At 36.2% G+C, this 16,073-nt stretch overlaps 1 pseudogene across 1 annotated transcript; it reads left to right on the top strand.

Moving 5' to 3' along the window:
- The first annotated feature begins 4,824 nt into the window (after nt 1–4,824).
- LOC309628820 (14-3-3 protein theta pseudogene) lies at nt 4,825–13,363 on the top strand (annotated as a pseudogene). Its single transcript has one exon. The product of its transcript is annotated as a 14-3-3 protein theta pseudogene (transcript).
- The last annotated feature ends 2,710 nt before the right edge of the window (nt 13,364–16,073 follow it).

The following is a 16,073-nucleotide window of genomic DNA, read 5'->3' on the forward strand; positions in this document are numbered from 1 at the left end:
AATCTGTTTTTTTGTGTTTCAGTTCTTTTGTCCTAGTGATTCCCTCCAAACAAGTTGTATGTGCATGAATATACAGCATTTCAGAAGTCTGAAGACAGTTAACAAATTCTTCTTAAGCCCCTCTTTTCATGGCTAAGCATCCTCCACATTTCCTTCAACTGCTCCAAAACTGATACAGCTTCAAGTTCATTAATTTGTTCATTCTTCTTCAGATGTTCCTGATTTTTCAATATTCCTCTTAAATTGTGATTCCAGAATTTTACATAGATTCTAAGGGTGGTCTCATTTATATAGAATATCATGAGATTTTTCACTGTATCATTGGAGATTTTCTATGTCCGTTTGTGCAATTTAACATTGGCCTTATTGGATGGTCTCATCACATTGCTGACTGATTGTGTTTCCTGTTAAACTATAAACCCCTAATCTTTTACAGGAGGTACTACTAATCTTTACCTACTGGACCTGTATTTGTATAATTTTTAAAAATCCAAGTCCAGGTTCTTACTGATATCTTACATATTAGTTTTAAAATTTCTATTTAAGAAATATTTATGTTGTTAGACTTGAACCATTATTCATTATTTTGAAACTTTATTGTATTGTCAAACATAATGACTTTCTTTACAAGCTTTATGAATCCACTAAATAAGCTATTAAATCATTATGAACATTTTCAATAAGATAAGGTAAAATGATCTAAGGATATTCAAGACCTCTTTAGTATATTTCATTGCTGTTTCTCTGCAAGATCCATTCCAAGTTCCCCTTGACTTGTACCAGCTATGAGGTTGGGAGGGCTTGATTCATCATCTTCTTTAGGCTTTAGCCTTGATTTGTTGAAGCTAGTTGGCATAATTTAACTATGTCACAGTTCTTGGTTCATGGATAGCTCAATCAGAGAATAGATATTCTTTGATTGGATAGAATGTTAGGTTGAGGAAAAAGAAGTCTCTTTCTCTTGCTCTGGATGATAAGATGTGCAGATATGAGGCCTGGAACTGCTTATAGCTACTTTGCTAACATGAGGGATGCCAGCCTAAGGATGAAGCCGAAACACATAGTTGACAAAACATCTTATAAATGAAATGAAAATTCTAGTCTGGTAATGTCTAAGGCTTTATCTATCTCTAAACTTTTTAATTAAATGAGTAACTATACTCAGAGAGTAAGGAAATTAATGCTAGCTACCTTAAGATACCATGAAATATGAGTAGCTTAACACAACGAAAGGCTATATTTTATCCACATAAGGTCTGATGTGAGTTGTCATAGGTTGTCCTTTCTGTAGTCACTCAAGGAACCAGACTTCTTCCATCTTATGCTGCCACCATCTCAACTTGTGGCAGGGAAAGAGAGAGAGTGAGAGGAAGAATTTGACTTTTAACTGCCTTGGTCTGGAAATAAAATATTTTGCTTCTACTCTTAATTCATTAGCCTGAACTAGTCACATGGTCCCAAATCAAATGCCAGGGAGGCTAGGAATTGTAGAGAATATTTTGAATATTAGGTGAGCATTAATGGCCTCTGCAACCCAACATCCTCTCTTTAAGGAACGTAGGTTTTCACAAAAGACTGAAGGAGCCACTGATCATAAGCTCTGTCTGCTTTCCATCTGCAACCATCCCAGAGACATGGATGTATTAATGGACTAGCTACTGGCTTAGAGTAGTGTGAAAACACACAAATTATAATAATAAATTCTTCCAAGACACTATCTCTTCCTTTCATTTTGAAAGTCAAGACTAAATGTTTATAACTGGATTCCTGGTCACATCTCCCATTTTCCCTGGTGGCTGAAAGATAAGAAATTTCTGTTCCTGCAGTTCACTATCTCATCTGTAAGTTTTTACCATACTCTAGTATGTAATCTTTTTAGGCCTGGAGACTTGAAATCATTTAGAGAAGCTAAATGCTATCTTATCATCTCTTTACATATCCTGAGGTTCAATTGCTCTTACCCATATTATTCAGCCTTCTCTAGGCTAAAAATTATTCTTCTGGTCAGAGAATATGGAAGTAAAATAGAATTTTCCAAATCCCATTTTGTGTCACTTGTTCAATTTATAAAATCTTGCCAGACATATTACAGGTAAATTCTCTTTGTTCTTGCTCTGGATATAAATGTAACTTAAAAATGTTTTATTTTCCTTGTGCAGTTTATTCACAAACCTCAATTCATTCTCAGTTTTCTGGCACTGTTCTCACAGGCTCATGTATCTTTCATATTTGTGCTTGGTTATATGCCTCTGTACCCCTTTTCTACATATACATTTAAAACTTAAAACCATCTAAATGATCTTTGTGGAGCCACTAGGAATCTTCAGATCCTCTCCTTGATAAGTGTTCTTGTAATTTCATAGGTGGAAATTCAATTTCAAGTGATTTCCAAACTCAACTTTCCCATTTTAGAGTCTGAAACTACATGACCATTTATACCTTTCACTTACTTTCTTTGACATTTTCCTATTTGAAGTTTAGGGTAGCTTTTCCCCCTGATCATCATGGTCACCATGTGTTTGGAATATCCTTGGTGCTTAATAAGTGATTTTTGAATGAATGCATTTGAACTAAGCAAGGATAAGATTCCTTTTTCATGAGAATCCTATCTCATCTTTTTTTTTTTTTAAACTGAATCTTTCCATCAGTCTTTAGACAATGTTGATGATTCAGTCTAACTGATAGCTTTTTTTTTTAATGGGAATTTCAATTTCAATTTTTTTTTTTTAATAACTTCTGACAAGCTTTCTATTCATGGAGATTAAAATTTTTACGTAAAGTTTGCTAAACTCTTTTGAATGAGTGTAACATCCAGCGTCAAAGTTATAGTTTTAATATCCATATAGACAGTTATTACTCTACAGATAATTATATGTAATCTTGTGTTCTTATCAACAGGCTTTATCAGTCATCAGAGAAGTAGGTCAAGAGAACACAAATGTAATTCCATTATCATTACTAAGGGCAGACAAGCTTTGATATCTCTTTCATATCTGTTTCCCTAGGACTTTATGAAACAAGCTAGTCTATATTCACTATTTCATAACTTTTAAAAAGTTTTACTCAATCTTATTGAAGTTCTTAAATATTGCTTCAGAATAAAGGGAAAAATATATGCTAACTTTAAACGTAAGTTGTTAGCATTGACATTAGCATCAATAAAAGAAGCAGACATTTATGAATCATAATCAAAGAACTGTTATTTTACAATAGAAGATTTTTTTAACTTTGGAGACCACAGTTCACCTAATCTAGCCCTTCCATAGATTTCTCTACAAAACCCAAGGTAGATAGTTATTTTGACTGTTTGACTATTTCCAGGAATGAAAATCCTTTCTTTGGTAATTCCTTTTCTAATCAGTCACATTATAATTTCTCTTTATTGCTTTCCTACATTATCTTCTGTTTCTTGAATTCTGAGTCTTCTTTAATGGTTTATGTCATTGTTGGGCAGGAACATAACCTTAGGATCTTCCTTACGGAGCCTATAAGGCAGACTTTCAGAATTGTTGATATTTATGAGGAAAAATTGAAAAGTGAATGAGAGCTATTATAATTATGCTGGTACAGTAAGTACAAAATTAAGATAATGCTGAGCAAATCTGTATTAGTTATTCTTTTGTTGGAAAAAAATTTTAATTTTATTTCCAAACTTTCATGATAGCTTGACTTGGAATAGAATTTTAAATTGGAAATAATTTATCCCTCAAACTTCAAAGGCATTATAGTTTGACTTCAGGAGTTTCAAGTAAGAAGTCTGAGAACAGTCAGATTTTTATCACCTCCCCTTTGCCTCCCTACTAGAAGCATTTAGAATATTCATTTAATCTTTGGTTCAGTATACAGTATCAATGTATAAAAAACTTTTGAAATCTTATATATTTTTAACACTCAGATTGGAATTTAAGAATTCCATGTACATCAGCATCAGGAAATGTGAAACCACTGGGGATAAATCTAACGAAAACTGCAAAACCCTGCTGAGAAACATTAAAAAAGATCTAGAGAGATAAACTATGTTCATGGGTCAGAAGACTCAATAGGGTTAAAATGTCAGTTCTCCCCAAATTTATCTATAGATTCAACTAAATCCCAATAACATCCAAGCAGACTATTTTCTTTTTGGGTAGAAATTGATAAACTGATTCTAAAATTTATACAAAGATGCAAAGGACCTAGAATGGCCAACAACTTTGAAAAAGGGTAAAGTTTGACAACTAATACTACCTGATTTTAAGATATTATAAGATTTATAAAGCTACAGTAATGTTTTGATTGGTATTGGCATGAAAATAGATGTATAGGTCAGTGGAAAAGAATAGAGCTGAGAAATAGACTCACTCATATATTGACAATTACATTTTTACAAAGCTGCAAAGGTAATTCTGTTGAGAAAGGATAGTCTTTTCAAGGAATGGTGTTGCAACAACTGAAAACACATATGCAAAACAATGAATTTCAACCATCTCACACAATTTAACTCAAAGTGGATCATCAACCTAGATTGAAAACCTAAAACTGTAAATCTTCTAGATGACAACATAAGGGAAAAACCTGTGTGACTCTGTGTTGCAACATCAATAGCATGATCCATAAAAAAACAAATTAATAAGTTAAACTTCATCAAAATTAAAAATTTCTGTTCTTTGAAAGACTGTTAAAAGAATGAAAATACAAGCCAACGACTGGGAGAAAATATTTGCCAATCACATATCTGATAAAGGAATGATTGCCAGAATATATTAGGAACTCAAATCTGAATAATAAGATAACAAAAATCCAATTTAAAAGTAGCAAAAGAGACTCTCCTCGCCATCCGGGTTGGTGCTCGCCCTCGCTGTCCTGTCCCCGGCCCCACGGAAAAGACGGAGCTGATCCAGAAGGCCAAGCTGGCCGAGCAGGCCAAACGCTACGACGACATGGCCACCTGCATGAAAGCCGTGACGGAGCAGGGCGCGGAGCTGTCCAACGAGGATGCAACCTGCTCTCGGTGGCCTACAAGAACGTGGTCGGGGGCCACAGGTCCGCCTGGAGTGTCATCTCGAGCATCAAGCAGAAGACCAACACCTCCGACAAGAAGTTGCAGCTGATTAAGGACTATCGGGAGAAAGTGGAGTCCAAACTGAGGTCCATCTGCACCACGGTCCTGGAATTGTTGGATAAGTATTTAATAGCCAATGCAACTAATCCAGAGAGTAAGGTCTTCTATCTGAAGATGAAGGGAGATTACTTCCGGTACCTTGCTGAAGTTGCTTGTGGTGATGATCAGAAACAAACGATAGATAATTCCCAAGGAGCTTACCAAGAGACTACTGATATAAGCAAGAAAGAGATGCAACCCACACACCCAATACGCCTGGGGCTGGCTCTTAACTTTTCTGTATTTTACTATGAGATCCTTAATAACCCAGAACTTGCCTGCACACTGGCTAAAATGGCTTTTGATGAGGCCATTGCAGAACTTGATGCACTGAATGAAGACTCATACAAAGACAGCACACTCATCATGCAGTTGCTTAGAGACAACCTAACATAATGGACATCAGACAGTGCAGGAGAAGAATGTGATGTGGCAGAAGGGGCAGAGAACTAAGTGCATACAGGGTGTCATCCTTCTTCCCCTCAAGATTTTACTCATCTCCATTCCTTATTCCATTTGGATTTCCTATAGCAAAGAAACCCATTCATGTGTATGGAATCAACTGTTTATAGTCTTTTCACACTGCAGCTTTGGGAAAACTCCATTCCTTGATTTGTGTTTGTCTTGGCCTTCCTAGTGTGCAGTTACTGCTGTAGAAAAGTATTAATAGCTTCATTTTATATAAACACAAGTAACTTCCAAACACTTATGTAGAGAACTAAAAATCTATCTTGTATTTCAGTAACCTGAACCAGTTCTGCACGTGACTGTGTTTTGTATTACTGTGAAGATATGAAAATGTAGTTAATTACAATTTAAAGAGTGTTCTACATAACTTCTTAATTTCTACATTCCCTCCCTTACTCTTCTTCGGGGATTTTCTTTCAGTAAGCAAATTTTCCATCCTCTTAATATATTCCTTTTTGGTAGGAATCCAGAAGTATTAGATTGAATGGAAAAATATTTGACATTTTGAGGCTGGGGGTCACAAATTAAAATGCCTCCTGTATCATATATGATGGAGGTCTTGTGTATCTGTGACAGCAGGGAGTTTCCTCATTCACTCTTCATTTGCTGCTGTTTAAGTTGACAACTTCCCTTCCCAATAAAAATTCACTTACATCTCCTGCCTTTGTAGTTCTGGTATTCACTTTACTATGTAATAGAAGTAGCATGTTGCTGCCAAAATACAAGCATTGCTTTTGGCAAATGAAAGTGCATGTCATTTCTTAATACACTAGAAAGGGGAAATAAAGTATACAAGTCCAAGTCTAAAACTTTAGTACTTTTCCATGCAGATTTGTACACATGTGAGAGGGTGTACAATTTGTCTAGTGATTGTTATTTAGAGAGTTGGACCACTATTGTGTGTTGCTCTAATAATCATTGACTGTAGTCCCAAAAAAGCCTTGTGAAAATGTTATGCCCTATGTAACAGCAGAGTAACATAAAATAAAATTACATTTTATAAACCAAAAAAAAAAAAAAGTGGCAAAAGATTTGAACAAGTTCTTGCAAAAAAGAAAACATATGGATAGCAAATAAGCACAAAAAAGATGCTCAACTTTATTAGGGAAATGCAAATTAAAATTACAATGTGATACCACTGTAAACCTGTAAGAATGTCTAAAACTAAAAAGACTGACCATACCAAGTATTGATGAGGATATGAATAAACTGGAAGTCTCATACACTGCTGGTGAGAATGTTAAATTGTACAACAATTTTGGAAAATGTCTGACAGACAGTTTCTTAAAAAGTTTATCATTCACCTACCATGAGATCTAGGCATTTTGCTCTGCATTCCACACATAGTAATGAAAGCATAGTCCATACCAAGACTTATACACAGATGTTTATAACAACTTTATTTCTAATGTTCAAAAACTGGGAACAAACCAAATAGCCATCAACAGGTTAATGACTAAACAAACATAACGGAACACTCTTCTTCAATCAGAAGAAATGAATTACTGATACCTGTTACAAAAAGAGTGATTCTGAAAATAGCTATCCTTAGTGAATGAAATCAGGCTAAAATCAGTACATAATGTTAAATTCCATTTACATAGCATTCTGGAAGATGCAAACTAATCTCTAGTGACAGCAGAATAATAGTTGGACATGGGGCAGTACAATGAGGACAGGAGTGAACGGCGTGGGAAAGAGGTGTGATAAAGGGCATAAAAAAACTTTTGGGAGTGATGAATATAGTCAATATCTTGATTGTTTCACAGGTACATACACATGCCAAATCTTATTAATGTGCACTTTAAATATGTGCAGTTTATTTTACTTTAATTATATTTCAGTAAAGCTGTTAAAACTAATAAGATAATGTGGTAATGTAGTGTTATTAATACAACAAATAGCAATAGTTTTCTTTGATACTGGAAATAAAGATCTATAATAGAGATTGGAGACAAATGTCATTTACCCTAGTACCAAACCATTGAATCTTTGAGAATAACTTTGCCAAGAAAGCTATGGAACTCAAGGAAAACAGATTTTAAATTTAATAGACAGATATAAAATAAGATATGGCAAAAGGAAATACAGTCATGTTCTTAGATGAGAAGACAATGTATATGAGTTACATTTTCTTTGACTAATATTTTAGAATTCAAACACTGTTTGAGGAGATATAGATCAAGTAAAATAACCTCAAGATGTTCTGCAAGACTGTATGGTTTAGATTAGCCAAAAATTTTATTACCAATAAATATATTGAGTTGGAATTTACTTATCAGATTTCAGAGCATACTACAAAGTTACTGCAATCAAATCTACATATTATTAGTATAGGAATAAATCAGTAGAACTGGTCTGTAAAGACAGTCTGTAAATAGATTCTGGTATACATGATAATTTATGTATGTCTAAGATGAAATATAAATCCAGTGAGAAAGAATAGTTTATTTAATGTGAAAACAGCTAGAAGAAAATTAGGTTGGATTTCTCTCTCTTACAACATACAAAATATTGTATTTCTAACTCTTATAATACACAAATTTCAGAATCTGTGCCATCTATAACTTGAAAAAGTCAGATGTGGTGGTTCCCATAATTTCCCTGCTTATTTTATCTTTCTAGTACATGTAAAAACCAAATAGATTAGGTAGATTACATTAATCTAAGCAAGTGATAGCTTTAATGACTGCTACCTGGAATAATCTGGATACTATCAGATTCTCTGGGTCATAAATTCCACTGTGAGTACAACCACCCTTTGGCTAATAGAAATTTTATAATTGAGATTGAACCAGCTTCGATCCAGAAGGCACAAGAAAATTACTTGAATAAGTAGTCCAGATTTCCATGGTATTTACTACCCTTGCACTTCAACTCCTACCTTTAGCTTCATGGATCATTCCCCACTACTAACTGAAAGAGTGGTAAAGTGCTTAGATCTGAATCCTAAAATACCAGCACAAGATGATACAATGGGCCCATAAATACAGTAGCCATTGTGGAAGGCATAGAGGCAATGCATGGACTCTATAGCATATTCTCCCTTTACCAGGGTTTATTAGCTACTGCTTCTTTCTGAACGACTATTCGGTTGGCTGCAGAGATTGATATGGCACCAATCCTTGAGAAAACCAACTAGCTACTGATCACAGAGTGATAACATTGGGCCCCTTCTGTCTTGGATGAGATAGCAGGGTTTTTTTTAATTACAATCAATATTTACTCTAGATATGGGCTGGTTCTTCTTATCTACAATGTGTCCACCCCCACCACCATCTGAGTGCTTATAGAATGTCTGATTTATAAACATGTTATCCCAAAGGATGTTGCTTTAGACCCAGGTCCATTTGATGGTAAAGGAGGCACAAAAATAAAAAGCATAATGATAGGATCCACTGGTCTTCTGCGTGCAACTGACCTACTAGGATGATGGAATATACTGCTAAAGGCTTAGCCAAAGCACTGGCTTAGGGACAATACCCTGTAGGGGTAAGGCGCTGTTCCCTAGGAGGTCATTATGTAATCAACTAACAGTTTATTTTCTGTTGGGGCATCCCCTAAAGCTAAAATATACAGTTCCAGACACTACGTGTTGGAAATAGGATTAGTTCCTATCAACATCTATTGAGGATTGTGGTTTTCAGGGAGGTAACACTCAGTCAGCCAGAGGACAAAGAATTTCACTGAATTGGATGTTGTGAGTAGGAACAAACTGCTTTCAGCTCCTCCTCCTGACAGTGGACCAGCAAACAAACACAGGAGCTCCTGTAATATCAGAAGTAATGATAATTGCCATGAAGTATTCGGGTTGATGTCACACAATGGGAGCAGAAAGGAGTAAGTCTGGGGACCATCCAGGGGTTTCACTAGGATATCTCTTGTGCTTCTATGCACTGCGTTACTAGTAAATGGCCAATTGTATCACCTATGGCCTGTCAAGGGTAAGACAACAAAAGACTCAGAATCTCTGGGGTGGAAGACTGGAAATCTCCATTTCACTTGACTTTTAAAGTACAAAAACATGCTATCTTGAGACTTTATACAAGGCATATACTTGTTTTACATGTATTGACTTTATTAACATTCCTTTGCTTCCTTCTGTTCCCATTCCTACTCTTATGACACCTTAAGTATATGTTTACATTTCTTTCTTTCCAATAAATTTATTTATTTATGTGTTTTTATTTTTTTTTTGCTGTGTTAGGTCTTTGTTGCTGTGCGGGGGCTTTCTCTAGTTGTGGCGAGCGGAGGCCACTCCTCGTTGTGGTGTGCAGGCCTCTCACTGCCGTGGCTTCTCTTGTTGTGGAGCATGGGCTCCAGGCACGCAGGCCTCAGCAGACGTAACATGTGGGCTCAGTAGCTGTGACTCAAGGACTCCAGAGTGCAGGCCCAGCAGCTGTGGTGCATGGGCTCAGCATATCCATGGCATGTGGGATCCTCCCGGGCTAGGAATTGAACCTGTGTCCCCGGCATTGGCAGGTGGACTCAACCACTGCACCACCAGGGAAGCCCTACATTTCTTAATAATAGTGATTTTTAAACTTTTAATTTAAAATCACCTGAGGTGGTTTTATTTTTTTTCTTTCTATCAAAGGCATGGTAAGTTTACCTTTTATTCCTAAATTCACCAGGTCAGGATCATTAAACAGTAAAAGTATATTCTTTTTATATATTTTAATTTCTTTAAAATATTTTCTACACATTTTCCTAAGAAATGGGTCCTTTATACTGTTGCTGTGTATTTCTTATCATCTCTATTTAGAAGCTCCAGAAGTAAAAATGTTCTATAGTTAAGTGAACGAATCCTTTTCTCCTCAACATCCATTCCTTCTAAATAAGAATAATAACCATAGAACATTATGGAGGAAGCCTTGTGAAATCTTACAAATAATTTGGGAACATATCTTTTTTTTTTAACACCTTTATTAGAGTATAATTGCTTTACAATGGTGTGTTAGTTTCTGCATTATAAAAAAGTGAATCAGCTATACATATACATATATCCCCATATCTCCTCCCTCTTGTGTCTCACTTCCACCCTCCCTATCCCACCCCTCTAGGTGGTCACAAAGCACTGAGCTGATCTCCCTGTGCTATGTGGGTGCTTCCCACTAGCTATCTATTTTACATTTGGTAGTGTATATATGTCCATGCCACTCTCTCACTTCGTCCCAGCTTACCCTTCCCCCTCCCTGTGTCCTCAAGTCCATTCTCTATGTCTGCATCTTTATTCCTGTCCTGCCCCTAGGTTCTTCGGAACCATTTTTTTCTTTTTTTTTAGATTCCATATATATGTGTTAGCATATAGTATTTGTTTTTCTCTTTCTGACTTACTTCACTCTGTATGACACTCTAGGTCCATCCACCTCACTACAAATAACTCAATTTCATTTCTTTTTATGGCTGAGTAATATTCCATTGTATATATGTGCCACATCTTCTTTATCCATTCATCTGTTGACGGACACTTAGGTTGCTTCCATGTCCTGGCTATTGTAAATAGAGCTGCAATGAACATTGTGGTACACGACTCTTTTTGAATTATGGCTTTCTCAGGGTATATGCCCAGTAGTGGGATTGCTAGGTCATATGGTAGTTCTATTTTTAGTTTTTTAAGGAACCTCCATACTGTTCTCCATGGTGGCTGTATCAATTTACATTCCCACCAACAGTGCAAGAGGGTTCCCTTTTCTCCACACCCTCTCCAGCATTTATGGTTTGTAGATTTATTGATGATGGCCATTCTGACTGGTGTGAGGTGATACCTCATTGTAGTTTTGATTTGCATTTCTCTAGCAATTAGTGATGTTGAGCACTTTTTCATGTGTTTGTTGCCCATCTGTATGTCTTCTTTGGAGAAATGTCTATTTAGGTCTTCTGCCCATTTTTGGATTGGGTTGTTTGTTTTTTTGATATTGAGCTGCATGAGCTCTTTGTATATTTTGGAGATTAACCCTTTGTCAGTTGCTTCATTTGCAAGTATTTTCTCCCATTCTGAGTGTTGTCTTTTCATCTTGTTTATGGTTTCCTTTGCTGTGCAAAAGCTTTTAAGTTTCATTAGGTCCCATTTGTTTATATATTTTTTTATTTCCATTACTCTAGGAGGTGGGTCAGAAAGGATCTTGCTGTGATTTATGTCATAGAGTGTTCTGCCTATGTTTTCCTCTAAGAGTTTTATAGTGTCTGACCTTACATTTAGGTCTTTGGTCCATTTTGATTTTATTTTTTTATACGGTGTTAGGGAGTATTCTAATTTCATTCCTTTACATGTAGCTGTCCAGTTTTCCCAGCACCACTTACTGAAGAGACTGTCTTTTCTCTATTATATATTCTTGTCTCCTTTATCAAAGATAAGGTGACCATATGTGCGTGGGTTTATCTCTGGGCTTTCTATCTTGTTCCATTGATCTATATTTCTGTTTTTGTGCCAGTACCATACTGTCTTGATTACTGTAACTTTGTAGTATAGTCTGAAGTCAGGGAGCCTGATTCCTCCAGCTCCGTTTTTCTTTCTCAAGATTGCTTTGGCTATTTGGGGTCTTTTGTGTTTCCACACAAATTGTGAAATTTTTTGTTCTACTTCTGTGAAAAATGCCATTGGTAGTTTGATGGGAACATATCTTTATATTTGTTGAACATAGAGATATACAGAAGACTATACGAGAAAGAAGAAAAGGTGTTATATCTACTTTCATAGCCATCAAAATCACAGCTGGTTCTGTTTACTAAGCATCTAAAAAATGAGTGACAGTTTCAAGGATGGCCTAGATCCGTTTTTACAAATTTTAGAATTTATGAACATGGATTCGTAGTAATATATTGGGAGATTTTTCAAAAAACTGTTTCTAATAATCACTAATGTGTTTTACATTGTACAATGTAGCCATTTACTACATTGTATCCATATGCAAGTTGTCTATGCAATTTAAAATATAAAGAATACTTTTTTTTAAATTTTTATTTATTTATTTTTATTTATGGCTGTGTTGGGTCTTCATTTCTGTGCGAGGGCTTTCTGTAGTTGCAGCAAGTGGAGCCCACTCTTCATTGCGGTGCGTGGGCCTCTCACTATCGTGGCCTCTCTTGTTGCGGAGCACAGGCTCCAGACACGCAGGCTCAGTAATTGTGGCTCACGGGCCTAGTTGCTCCACGGCATGTGGGATCTTCCCAGACCAGGGCTCGAACCCATGTCCCTTGCATTGGCAGGCAGATTCTCAACCACTGTGCCACCAGGAAAGCCCAAGAATACTTTATTATTCAGGGAGGACATAATTTACGGGTGCAGAAAAAAATACATAAGAATTCCAAGTTAATAATTTCAATAGTTCTATTGTATTTTCAGTTTATTCTCTGCATCTGACCAACCAAATAAAATCTTAGGATTTAAATCCTTATAGCATTTTATTCTAGTCCTTGGAAACAAAATGATCTGAGGTCTTGTTTTCACCATGTACCCACCACTGTGAACTTCATGTTCTACATTAAATGGCCTAAGGATATCACTTACACTGTTATGAATAATCTGATACAATTAAAAATTTTTTTTCGGCTGCACAGTATGTGGGATCTTAGTTCCCTGACCAGGGATTGAACCCATGCCCCCTGCAGTGGAAGCATGGAGTCTTAACCACTGGACCACCAGGGAGGTCCCAGATATAAATTTCGGATGCATGTATCAGTTTGATGACTTTCAGAAGAACCACATTCTAAAACTAAACCACTTATTAAAGCCTTTAGGTCCAGTTTTTTTTTTTTTAATAAATTTATTTATTTTATTTATTTATTTTTGGCTGTGTTGGGTCTTTGTTGCTGTGCGCGGGCTTTCTCTAGTTGCAGCGAGCGACAGCTACTCTTCGCTGTGGTGCATGGGCTTCTCATTGCAATGGCTTCTCTTGTTGCAGAGCACAGCTCTAGGCAAGTGGGCTTCAGTAGTTGTGGCACACGGGTTCAGTAGTTGTGGCTCGCAGACTGTAGAGCACAGGCTCAGTAGTTGTGGTGCATGGGCTTAGTTGCTCCACGGCATGTGGGATCTTCCTGGACTAGGGCTCGAATCCATGTCCCCTGCATTGGCAGGTGATTCTTAACCACTGCGCCACCAGGGAAGCCCTAGGTCCAGTTTTTGGTGATAAAAATGTGTTAAATAAAAATATTTTCTTAGGGAAATTTGTAGGACCTGATGCTAGTCAGTGAAGAACTGTTAGGAATCTGATTAGATGACCTTGAAATCTGAGATGTTCCCAAGAATATACTTTCATTCAAATTCTAATCACAGAGTTAGACCAATCAAATTCAATACCATTTTTTAGCTGCAAATTTATTAAACACTTTTACAAGTTCTCATTCATTTTCCCACTTATTATTTTAAATTTATTTATTTTGAGTGGTAGTTACGATTTTCTAAAAGTACAATGCTGGATAACAGTCAGAGAGTTCCAAAGCGTGCTCCCGTGTAGGTGAAAGGGCCAGGGAAATCACATAAAAATGATCTCTAACATTGCAGGTAAAAATTATCTACTGCTTTATTTACAACTCCTAGCGATTTGTGTTGGACTCTTGGACTAGAGAATACTTTGGCTGTTCTCATCTGAGGGAGAACAGAGCCTGGACATAACAATTGAGAGTTAAGTGCTGCCTGTGTACCTGTGAATGCATGTACTTGAGGGAGTTATGAGTTTAACTGTTTGTGGGGCTGGAGATTTACCTCAGAGCAGGCATCCAATCAGTCTTTACTAGGTTCTAGGAGGTTCAAAGGCAGGAACAGACTTTGTATAGCCTCTCTAATGGGTATTCCTGCCTCAAACAATTGCATGTCCTATACTATATGCACATTCAAGCCAAATAATTTTTATAAATGAATGAAGGAATTCTAACTTCCATGTAGCAGAGAGTAAGAATATTCTTTTTGTTCTTTATTTAAGAGTATGTTGAAAGTGAATTTAAAAAGGCACAATGACAGCTTCCCCCTATGCTCAACTTGTGCTTTTTTATGAAACAAAGAGAGGACTTCTCTGTTGGATTCCTAAGTAAAAAGGAAATTTTTTTAAAGAATTTGTGTATGGACATACATATTCCTCTTTAATGGTCTTGATAATATTTCTTAATATTTTTTTACTTTTAGTTGGTTAAATAATATGTTTTCTAATCATAATAAATGAATGCAGACTTTTGATCAATGTTGTTGTGACCTCTGACAGAGAGGTCTTTGAGTCTTTTAATAATCAGAGAAAGAATCTAAGCTACTTAATTATACATTTATTAATTATAGGAGATAAATGCTAAGATGGACTGAAGTTGGCATAGGCTTTGGTAAAACTTGGGTCATTTAAGTCACCAGATAATTGGGCTGTCCTAATTGTAGGCCCTTGAAATGATCCTGAGCTCAAGAGCCTTGGTATGACCCTGCAACTGGCCCTAAGTAATCATTTACCTGGATCCATTAAGTAGCAAGACTCAGAATGTTAAGGTGGGCTTATTCAGACCATGAATTCCTGCTTCTGTATGATAATGATCCATGGCCTATTCAGTAACTTAACATTTAAGACAGGTTTCTAGCATTTCTAAAAAGGGCAGAAATAATTATTGATCACTATGCTCCTATATGATCAAGAATGCAGTTCAGTGTATTGTTGCACTGATCTAAATTTAAGCAAGTGTTGGCAATTGCTCCCTTCAAATCAAGGAAACTGAAAACAATTATAATGGGAAATTTAGCTGATTCACAGAGTGACTATAATTGACAGCAGATTTTTTAAAAGAAATTATTTCATTTTTTTCATGGTGCTCATTTTCTCTATATTTTTAGAAACATTTGCTTTTTGTTTTATTTAAGAATAGGAGAATGAGTCTTTTTTTCTTACACACTAATTCCTTTTAAATTATTAATCTTTTCATGATTCCAGTAATCTTTCTCATTTATCTTTTACTAGACCACTTTTTCATTAACTTTCTGACTTTTTTCTAGATTCTGTTCCAGCAGATCCATGCGAGGTTATTCTCCTTTCCCATAATGTGGAGAGCCACTTCCATACAGGAAGGTTTGCCTTTCCACTGCTTTTGAGGCCCATTTCTGAGGGGGATTGTAGAGCACTAGTCATATACTTCCATCTGGTTCTAGTTTACTGTAGATCCATCCATGAATAAGGCCCACACCTTTTCCCCTTTTATTAACTTGTCATAGGGAGCTTTCCATGAGACTACAAATGTGGGTTGAGAGAGAGAGGAAGTGAAACAGTAGGAACAGGTGCCATGGATCTTAGTTATGTGCTTGTGCAGTTCACGCATGTCTTCAGGGCCTCATAGAGCTTTGCTTTGTATATCTTACATTTACTTTATAAGGGAATGCTGCCTGTTGACCTCCAATGCTAAGGTTTGTTGGATTATTGTCATAATGGGCAGTTTGGTTCATGTGATCATTAGGTATCTCATGTTCAGTCATTTAGTCTGTACAAGGGTCCAGCTACAA

Source organism: Balaenoptera borealis (assembly GCF_965194805.1).
Source record: "Balaenoptera borealis genome assembly, chromosome: 5".
Taxonomy (NCBI): domain Eukaryota; kingdom Metazoa; phylum Chordata; class Mammalia; order Artiodactyla; family Balaenopteridae; genus Balaenoptera; species Balaenoptera borealis.